Source organism: Notamacropus eugenii, chromosome 5 (genome assembly GCF_028372415.1).
Source record: "Notamacropus eugenii isolate mMacEug1 chromosome 5, mMacEug1.pri_v2, whole genome shotgun sequence".
Classification (NCBI taxonomy): domain Eukaryota; kingdom Metazoa; phylum Chordata; class Mammalia; order Diprotodontia; family Macropodidae; genus Notamacropus; species Notamacropus eugenii.
Window position 1 is genome coordinate 158955116 of NC_092876.1, and position 11289 is coordinate 158966404.

The 11289-nt window shown below is 39.3% G+C and overlaps 1 pseudogene; it reads right to left on the bottom strand.

Moving 5' to 3' along the window:
- Positions 1 to 695: 695 nt before the first annotated feature.
- Positions 696 to 3516, bottom strand: LOC140505382 (arf-GAP with coiled-coil, ANK repeat and PH domain-containing protein 2 pseudogene; annotated as a pseudogene).
- Between the last annotated feature and the right edge of the window lie 7773 nt (positions 3517 to 11289).

Consider the following 11289-nt stretch of genomic DNA (forward strand, 5'->3'; position numbering starts at 1 on the left):
TTTTTTTTTTTTTTTTTGTCGACATTCCAATTTTATTCCTTAGCGACATGATTCATAAGTAATGCTCAATCACACATGAGGGGTGGCTACATACACAGGAAGCGTCGAGAGTGTACGTGACAATGTTGGGACATCAGACATGACAAAGGGAGCCTTGTGCTAAAAAGGTCAAGAGCTACATCTCTGATGCTCTGGAATGAAAAGAACTGAGATCAATACAGTTTGTGAACAGAGAACATGCATCTACTCACTAAAGCTGGGCCAGAGCCAGGGCAGGCGCCCAGCAGGGTGGGTCAGAGCCCAGGAAAGGATGGGCAAAGTTGTTCCCTTTCCAGGTCAGAGTCAAGGAGGCAAGGGGAGTAAGCCCTTGCTTCTCCTGACAGAGACAAAAACACCAATCTGCAGCTCCATTTGGAGCAGGGGCTAAGAGGAAACCTCTAAAGCTAAGTCTTCCATTTTCTAGTCAGCTACTTTGAGAGCAACATCCTGATTAGAGTTTAATTTTGAACACGTTCAAGTACATTTTGGAAAATAACTCTGTTGCATCAATCAATCAATCAATCTGGCACAGGACCAAGAAGCTGAACTCACGAGACAGACTCCCAAGGCTGAGGCTCTGTGGGTGGGAGGGCAAGGCTGTTCCATCAATGGCTGGGAACCCTGGACCTGAGCCTGGGATTGGACCACTGGGATCTTTTTTCCTCAACTTGAAAATCATATACTGCACATGGGATGAGAAGGCTTTCATTCTGCTGGGCCACAGAACTAGCCCTGGCCCTGAGCTCTGGCTGTGTGGACATGGTTAATGGAATGTACTAAGCGTAACTCATGGAAACAGATGGCTGTGGTCCCTTTAAAAAACAGGGCTTGGAAAAATCCCCAAAATAACCCATGCTAAGTGGCTTCACCTGGCTCTGACCTTGTTTCAGCACAGCAAGCCCCTAAAGCAGGTCCCTTGAACCCATTTCCTAAAGAGGCCTAAAGCAGTCTCCCCTCCCAGCGTGCAGAGACACTAATTCACTAAACTGTTTCCACATGGAACTGGCAAGGAAGGTACCTTTTCCCATCACTCATTCACTATCTACAAAACCTGAATATGCAGCATAAAGTGGGAGGAAAATGTGCATTTTCAGCTGAGTGAAAAAGAGGGCACCAGATTTAATGTGTTTCCCTTCTTTAAAAAAATCAGAATTTCTGTGAATCTTGCTGGAAACGGTTTAGTTTTTCTGGATTATTGGAGGCCATTTGGGAAAAATCACGGAAAATGTCTTGGTAAGTTTCATCACCTGGCTGTCTGTACAGTCCTTCAGATTCCCGCATCTCTTCATTCATTCTGGCCAAACGCAACAGGGTCACGATATCTGCATTTGCGGCTTCCACAGCGATGCTCAGCGGGTCATTCCCTTCTTCATCAGTGGCATGCTGATTGGCCCCTCGCTTCAGGAATAAACACACTTGCCCCGTGTGTCCCAAGACGGTAGCATGGTGCAGCGGGCCTCGCCCCTTGGCATCCCTCTGGTTCACATTCGCACCATTCTGCAGGAGGAACTCACAGGTGACCAGGGAGCCCCCTAAGACAGCCTGGATAAGTGGTGTGGCTTTCTTCTCCTCAGGGTTTGCCCAGTTGACATCTGCTCCATGGGCCAATGCCTCAGCCATGTCAGGGAGCCTTTTTTCATAGGAAGCCCGGTACAGCTGGAGTCCTGGATGGAGATGCTTAAATTCGAGAAATACTGAAGAATCTCGTCTTTCTCCCTCAGGCTCATATAAGCTATTAGCTGAAACCACTGAGGACAGGCCTTCTCTGACATCATCTGCACACTGCTGGATTCCACTGTCGTTGCTTTTGAAAAATGGATCAACACCTAAACTTCTGGCTGATGTTCCAACGTGGTCCTCTATCGCTGGCTTGGAGGTGCTGAGTCCTTTCTCCTCCTGACCTTGGCACAGGACTCTCTTTCCTTCCTCTGGAGGTGAAGAGGCAGAATCCTTATCCACAAACTTCCTCTCCACATACTTGGCTTTGATGTATGCTTCCTTCTCCTGCCTTTGTCCGGGCTGTGGTTTCTTTATTCCCATTTTCTCAATTTTGGCTTCATAAACTCGATTTATAACATCATTTCCCAACTCACACATAAGCTTTAGAAGTTCAGGCTCCCAGGTATCTAAAGTTAAAGAGCGTACTTTTGAAAAGTGAACCCCAAGACTCCGGTGTATACCTGAGCACTCAATGCACAGGGTAATTCCCAAGTTGATGCTGGCCCACCGGGGGTCAGGCAGGCCACAGTCACAGCAGCTGGCATTCCCAGGAATGCACTGAACCCGCTGTAAAGCACTTTCTCCTTTTAATAATTTCTCTTTTGACTCATTCCCAGATTCCAGGCTTCCTGTAGATGGAGATGATTTTTTATCCAGCTTCTCAGTCTCGTCCCCCTTCTCTCTATAAGCAGTGGCGATACTGGTCTGCACAGCCTTAATCCACGCTTGGCGCAACTTTTCAGAGTCAGCCTGAAGCATGCAGCTTTTTGTGGGTGAGACCACCTCAAAGCAGAACCGTCTCTCTACATCTTCACAATGTTTCACGGTGCAAAGCCGCAGGTCTTCAACAACCACCGTGGGATTGTCCTTGAATTTTTTCTGGTACACCAGCTGATTATTCTGTATTGAGAACCAGCGTCTGTTCCAAGTCTTGAAGGCATTACTTGCACGTTTGAACAGATAGCCTTCCATGACAATGCCATTGGCTGCATCCACGTTATACTCTAGCTTGGTATCGTCACTGGAGAAATCCTTCTGCTGGATGGTAGAATGTTTCTGCTCCATGTCTCTCTTCTCCTTGGCTGCGTCCACCACCAGGCGATCCAGCTGTGCACCGAGATCCTTCATGTAGGGCCCAAGCTCACTAAAAAGATCGTATCCCTGATGAAAGAAGGCCAGGTGGGCATACATGAAAGACAGCATTGATTTCAAGATTTCCGATCTTCGTTTTGATTGAAGCACGTTAATCTGTAGGACGTAGTCCAGGGCGATGTGCTGGAAGCATTTCCTGGTAGCTGTCAGAATGTTGGTGGCTTCTTCTACTTCATGCTGCTTATTTCTTTGGACCTGGGCATTTTTCACGAGGGCATTTTCCTTTTCTTCACTGACCTTTTCAAACTGTTTCTTGGCATCTTTGAACTTTCTGAGATCTTCTTTAACAAACGTCTGAAGTTGTGCCTTAATTGATCTCTGTGTCTGGTCAAACAGGATTGTGTGAAAATTGATCATTTCCTGAAGACTTTCAGAAAATTTGGTCAAGCTTGTCTCCACTACTGCATCTTTACTGGAATATTGGGCCAAGTCTCGAATTCCATTCACAAACTGCTTATTTGCAACACAAAAGGCTTTTCCAGTATCAATCATCACAATACAAAGTTTCTCAAGCTTATCAAGCTTAAGTTCCAATTCCGCCACGTCTCCTTCCACCTCTTCCAAAGCAGCCCTGACTCTTGATGATCCCATTTGCAGTTTTCTTGGCAGACGTGCTGGGGCGGTTTGCCATTTTCTTCTCCAGCTCACTTGACAGATGTGGAAACTAAGGCAGACAGGGTTAAGTGGCTTGCCCAGATTTGAACTCAGAATGAGTCTTGCTGATCCTAAGCCTGGTGTTCTATGCACTATGGCACCACCTAGCCACCCCACAAAGCAATGAACATTCTTTAATTGCCGGAGAGGGGGGTGATTATCCACACCTAAAGCCTAGCCCATTTTCCTCAGCTGCAGACTCCCATCTCCCAAAGAGCCAAATTTTCTTGATGAAAAGACCAGAGCTGAAAAGAAAATTTGACTTTCTAACACAAGAATGAAGAGAACCATGAAAAGGTGAATAGCAAAGAGAAGTCATAAGGGACTTACTAAAGTTGAACGGTTTACATTCCTACATGGAAAGACAATATTTGTAACTCTTGAAACATTTCAGTATCTATGTACTGGGTGGGAGTACACACTCACACATGCACACATGCACACATATAGAGAGACAGAGTGCACAGAGTGAATTGAAGAGGATGGGATCATATCTTTAAAAAAAAAATGAAATCAAGCAGTGAGAGAGAAATATTGGGAGGAGAAAGGGAGAAATTGAATGGGGCAAATTATCTCTCATAAAAGAGGCAAGCAAAAGACTCATTAGTGGAGGGATAAAGAGGGGAGGTGAGAGAAAAACATGAGGTCTACTCTCATCACACTCCACAAAGGGAAAGAATAAAATGCACACTCATTTTGATAGGAAAACCTATCTCACAATACAGGAGAGTGGGGGACAAGGGCACAAGCAGGGTGGGGGGGATGATAAAGGGGAGGGCATGGGGAGGAGAATGCAATCTGAGGTTGACACTCATGGGGAGGGAAAGGATCATAAGAGAATAGAAGCAATGGGGGACAGGATAGGATGGGGGGAAATATAGTTAGTCCTATGCAACACAACTATTATGGAAATCTTTTGCAAAACTACACAGATTTGGCCTATATCGAATTGCTTGCTTTCCAAAGGGAAGGGGTGGAGAGGGAGGGAGCTAAAGAAGTTGGAACTCAAAGTGTTAGGATCAACTGTAATGTTCTTACCACTAGGAAATAAGAAATACAGGTTAAGGGGTCAAGAAAGCTATCTGGCCCTACAGGACAAAAGAGAAGACGGAGGCAAGGGCAGAGAGGGATGATAGAAGAGAGAGCAGATTGGTCACAGGGGCAATTAGAATGCTTGGGTCTGGGGGGGGAGGGGATAAAAAGGGAGAAAATTTGTAACCCAAAATGTTGTGAAAATAAATGTTAAAAGTTAAATAAAAATAAAAAAAATAAATTAAGAGGTTGCACTTAGCTGCTAAAAATAATACCATTATGTCTGTGAGCAATGCCTGAAATGTCACCCTTTCATATTTATATAAATGTTCCATTTGGATACCAATCTATTCATTTGGAATTCTGAAAAAACTAAATTTAATAAATTGATCTAATTTGTGTGTTATTCAAAAAAAAAAAAAGAATATTCATTCTCTTGGCTGGGGTATGTGGATATGTGGATATGTGAATATAATTGCCAAAAGTAAGATGTGGATTTCTTACCATACAATTCACACTGACAAAACACTACTTTGTAGAGATAGGAAAAAGGAAAACAAAATAAAACAAAAACAACATAAGAAAAAACTACCTTTCTTCACCTCCACAAACTTTATCATCGACTGTGTCTGCAATTACATAAGCTGGTGGTAGGGAACATCAAAATATTCATTTTACTCCCCTGACAATCCTAATAATTCTTTCATTGCTATTCTCATTTGAAGTATATTTTATCTAGACTCTTTTATGTCAGCTCTTGGGCAATAAAATCCAAATTATTTTCCTTTTCTCCTTAACTAATTCAAGATCTGTTTCACCTTCTACTCCTTTCCAACTCCTGCCATGTGGTAGGAATGATATCCTCTCCCATGTTGGTTAGGTTAGTTGCTCCTTCAAAACTATTAATCCTAAGCTGTTAATATTTCCCCAGTTCTTTAAATCTGCCTTTATTTGTGGGAGAAAAATTTATTTTGAAGTATATAGCACAAATATTTACTTAAAGTAAGCAACCAAAGTTTCTGAAGTTTTCAACCAAACCCACTAGAAGCATAGAAACTTTTGTGTTGCTCATCTTTCATTTCAAAAGGCTCATTTAGTTCCAATCCCAAAAGATAACATAAGTTGTTCTAGTCTAGTTCAGATAGATTCTTACTTATAACATATTGATGCAGATTGACACATTCATTAGTCACTGAATGACAGACTATAGAATACTTACATAGTCATAGCAAGAGAAGGATATTCAATAAGTGTAGATATTGGGGGCATCTTTTCTTTTTTTTTCTCCAACTGCTTAAAACACCCAACATAGATACTGTGAGCTCCTGAAGCTGCTTATATTTGTTTTAAATTTGGGTAATGATGAAGTAATATGAACACAGTGAGCCTTTCAGAGAGTCCCAAAGTGGGCAATACCAATCCAGGGGGATGGTAGTAATCTTGGGTGCAATTCGGGAGGGGGGCACCAAGTTAAAATAAGCGGACAGTGTAAGCATAAGAAAAGAGAAGACAATTTTGAAAAACTCTGCTTACATGTTTCATCTGTTTTGTAATAGAGTTAGTCATAGTGATTACATTCTTTTCCAAATTAACACACAAAATGCAAGCTATAGCCAATCAGTGCTCAAGTCAGCAGACAGATCTTAACAAGTAAGTGTTTGCACTTGATGATGTCATGCATTGTTAGGAAGTCCAGCATGCATCAGCAAGAATATGTGCATGTAATGACTTGTTTACAGTACAAGAACATATGGTGACATGATGTAATATTGCATCATCAAAATGTCAATGCGGGAAAAAAGTCTACAAATTTACAGTAAATTATTCAATTTAAAATGTTTCACTGAAATATACATATATTTGTACATATGTATTTATGTGTGTGTCTATATATATATACATATATATGTGTGTGTGTGTATATATATATATATATATATATATATATATATATATATACATACACACCCACACACACATATACATAATGTTGAAATGACATGAATTTCAAAAAAAGTTAAAGGGTTAAAGGAAATAGATTTCCAGGGTGGCATTGAGTTTTTTTTTTAAATGGTCAGTTTTCAGTATAGAATTTTCAAATACAGAAATAGAAAAAAATCTCCTTCTGAATCACCTTCTGAAATATATGTCAAAATATAAACTTCCAGGAATATTTCCAGCAAATTCTAGACCTTCCCTAACAAGGAGCAAATATTGCAAGCAGCCAAAAAAAAACACTAGATTTAGCAGTTTTTACATTAAAGGAATGGAGGGTTTGTAATATATATATTCTGGAGGGTGGAATATATATTCTGGAGGGCAAAGGAGCTAAGATTACAACCAAGAATCACCTACCCACCAAAAATGAATACACTCTTTCAGGGGAAAAAGAAATGAAACATTCAATGAAATAGAGAACTTTCAAGTCTTCCTGATGAAAAAAACAAAGCAAAATAGAATCTTTGACTTTCAAATACAAGACTCATGGGAAGCATAAAAAAGTAAACAGGAAAGATAAACCATAGGTGATTCAATAATATCAATCTATTTATATTGATACATGCAAAATTTATACTTGTAACTCCTACATTTTTTTCAATTATTAGGAAAGTTATAAGAAGTATACAGAGAGGGCCTAGGTGTTAATTTAATATGATAGGATGATTATCTAAAAATAAGTAAGAGGTGAAGAGGAATGCACTCAGAGAAGAGGAAAGGGTGAGTAAAATCAACAAATTTTCTTACATAAAAGAGGTGTGAAGGGGCTTTTACAACAGTGGGGAAAATGGGGGAGCATGTAAACCTTGCTCACATCAGAATTAGCTTAAAGAGGGAATAACATACATAGTCAACTGGATATAGAAATCTTTCTTATTCCACAGAAAAGTAGGATGGGATAGGGATAAGAAAAGGGGTTGTGCTAATAGAAGGAAAGGCAGATTGGGGGAGATAAAAGTCAGAAGCAAACAGCTTTAGAATGGACAGAGTGAAAGGAGAGAAGGTAGGTATAACAAGGTGAAATGGCTTGGATGAAAATACATAGTTACTAATCATGATTAAAAAAAATGTATAACTAGTTCCTCTGCTAAAGATTACGTTTCTAAAATATACAGAGAACTAAGTCAAAATTATAGAAATAAGGGTCATTCCTCAATTGATAAATGATCAACAGATATGGATAGGCAGTGTTCAGAAGAATTAATAAAAGCTGTCTAGTGTCGTATAAAAATGTTCTAAATCATATTAATTAGAGAAAGGCCAATTGAAACACTTCTGAGTTACCACCCCACACCTATCAGATTGTCTAATATGACAAAAAAGGAAAAGAACAAATGTTGAAGGGGATATGGGAAATTTGAGATATGAAATTAACTTTTGAAGTTGTATGCTGATTCAACCATTCAGAAGAACAATTTGGAATAGTGACCAAAGGGTGATAAAATTATGTAAACCCTTTGACCAACCAATACCTCTTCTGCATCTATATCCCAAAATAGTGGGGGAGGGGGAGGAAGAATCTACACATGCAAAAATATCTATAACAGTTCTTTTTGTTGTGGCATAGAATTGAAAATTGAGGTAATGCACATCAACTGGAGACTGAATGAACAAATTTTTGTACATAATTGTGATAGAACAGTATTGTGCTATAAAAATTGATGAGCAAGCAGACTTTAGACAAACGTGGAAAGACTTACATAAACTAATGCCGTGTGAAGTGAGAAGAACCAGAAGAATATTGTAGAAAATAACAACAACACTGTATAATGATATAATTTGGTAGACTTAGCTCTTCTCACTCAAGCAGCAAGCCTGGATGCTCTCAAAACAGCATGGGAACTGATGAACTGAAGCAAAGTAAATTGAGCAGAAACAGGAGAACAATGTATATAGTAACAGATATATTTGATGAACAGTTACATTAATGATTTAGCTATTCTTAGCAATAAAATGATCCAAGATAATTCTAAAGGGTTTTTGATGAAAAAATGTTATCCATTTCCAATGATAATGCTTGAATAAGGACTGAAGCGTATTTTTTTTGCTTTGTTTATCTTTGTTCTTTATATTTGTAGGTTTTCTTTCACAGCATGACTAACATGGAAATACATTTTATAGGACTACATGTATATAATCTAATTCAAGTTTCTTGTCTCCTCAACAAAGTGGAGAGGGGTGAGAGAGAGGGAAGCATGGAGAGAATTTGCATCTCAAATCATTTTAAATGAATGTTTAAAATCATTTCTAGATTTCCGGTTCCAGGAGCCAAGATGGCAGAGTGATTGGTAGCTGCTGTCTCCCTCCCCTTGTTGACCTTGACCAGCCCAGAGATTATTTCCTGGAAAAACATCCTGGAACAGTGGGAACAGCAGAAGGGGTAAACAGACTCTCAGCACAGGAGGCTAGAAAGATCGTTAAGGAGCATTCCTCTTCCTGTGGCCAAACGCAACCGGTGCAGGATCAGAGCTGTTTCAGACAGTCCTAACTCAACAAACCGGGGTGTAAGATCCTGAACTCTGGGGGAGGGGGGTGAAGCCAGCAACTGCCAACACCAGGACTGCAGGTGTGCCTCAGCACCCCAGCGGAATCTGGAAGAAACTAGCCCATAAAGGTAAGCTTGCCTATGCTTTAGCTCAGCATAGGAGACTCCAGAATCCAGACAATCCCTCTCCCACATTTAACAAGCAACTTCCAGGTTAATTGCAGGGAAAACCCCAAAAGACCTAACCAGCCTCTTCTTTCAAACACCAGCCAGTTCAGCACCAGGTAAGCTGCAGCATTTAATTTCTAGCTGAAAGAACCAGAGGTCACAATACACAAAGCCTCAAGTTTTAGGCACAAGAACTACAGGACAGAGCTCCCTGTGCCACAGATACAGAGGTCTACTTTAAAAGCCAAGAAAGGGATTATAATCATGAATAAAAAGCAAATCAGAAAATAAAAGTCCATAGAATCTTTCTATGGGGAAAAAGACCAAAACACAAATACCAAAGAGGTGAGCATTGAGACAGTATTGCCATCTGAAATTTCAGGAAAGAATATGAACTGATTGAAAGAACAAAGAGCCTTCTTGGAAGAGCTCTGGAAGAATTTTAAAACTCAAATTAGAGAAATAGAAGAAAAATTGACCAATGATTTTAAAAATATGAAAAAAGAATTTAGTGAAGAGAATACTTCTTTAAAAAGGAAAATTGGACAAATGGAAATGGAAGTACAAAACCTAACTGCTGAACATAACTTCTTAAAAGGAACAATTGGACAGATTGAAAAGGAAATTCAAAAGTTAACTGAAGAAATCAATTTGATAAAAAATAGAATCAGGCAAGTAGAAGCTAATGAATCTATGAGACATCAAGAATCAGTCAAACAGAATCTGAGGAATGAAAAGATAGAAGAAAATGTAATATATTTAATTGGAAAAACAACTGACCTAGAACACAAATCCAGGAGAGAAAAATCTAAGGATTGTTGGTCTACCAGAAAGCTATGATGAAAAAAAAACCCTGGACAATATCATCCATTCTTTATCAAGGAAAATTGCCCAAACATCCTAGACCCAGAAGGCAAAATAGCTATTGCCAAAATCCACCATTAATCTCCTGAAAGGGACCCCAAACTAAAAGCACCAAGGAATATCGTGGCCAAATTCCAGAACTATCAAATGAAGGAGAAAATATTGCAGGCAACCAGAAAGATGAAATTCAAATATCAATGAACTATAGTCAGGATCACAAATTTTTTCTGCTTTAAAAATTCAAAGGAATTGGGATATAATATTTTGGTAAGGGAAAGGAGCTGGGACTACAACTAAGGATTAATTACACAGCAAAGTTGAGCATAATATTTCAGAAAATGAGATGAACATTCAGTGAAATAATGTATTTCCACACATTTCTGACAAAAAGGCTAGAACTCAACAGAAAATCTGGTCTTCAAAAGCAGTTCTCAAGAGAGGCATACAAAGGTAAACAGGTAAAAGGTAAAAAAATGTATAAAGGAAAAACTATAACCTTTTTACACAATATGAGCAAACTGTTTACATTCCTGTAAGCTAAGATAATACTTGTTAATCTTGAGAATTATTATGAGATGTAAAAGGTAAATTCTAGATAGAGGCAGTGGGTATAAATTACATGATATAATGATTAAAAGTTGACTTAAACGTGTGAAGGGAGTGTAATTAGAGATGAGAAAAGGATGAGGCAGAAAGAAAAATAAATTCCATCACAGGAAGAGGCAGAAAAATATATTACAGTAAAGGGAAAGAGGGGAGGGAGATGAATATAGTTTGAGAGGTACTCTCATCTTATTCTATCCAAGGAGGGTTAAAAAAAAAAAACCCAGTTAAGTATAGAAATAAAACTAGTCTTATAGGCAATAGAAGGGGAAGGGGAAAGAAAAGGGAGGGAAGGCTAAAAGAGAGGGAAGAAGTAGTAAGGGAAAAGAAGATTAAAAGGGAGGGGAGCTGAAAGAAGGGAGGGAAGACTGTGGGAGGCAGTCATCAAAAATTAAAACTCTGTTGGGGAGAAGAAGGGAGAAGGGAGAACTAAAAGCAGAAACAAGGAGAAAGGGGATGGAGGGAAAGACACAAATGGTAATCATAACTGTGAATGCTAATGGAATGAACTCTCCCATGGAAAAGAGATGGAGAGCAGAATGGATTAAAAACCATAATCCAACAATATGTTGTTT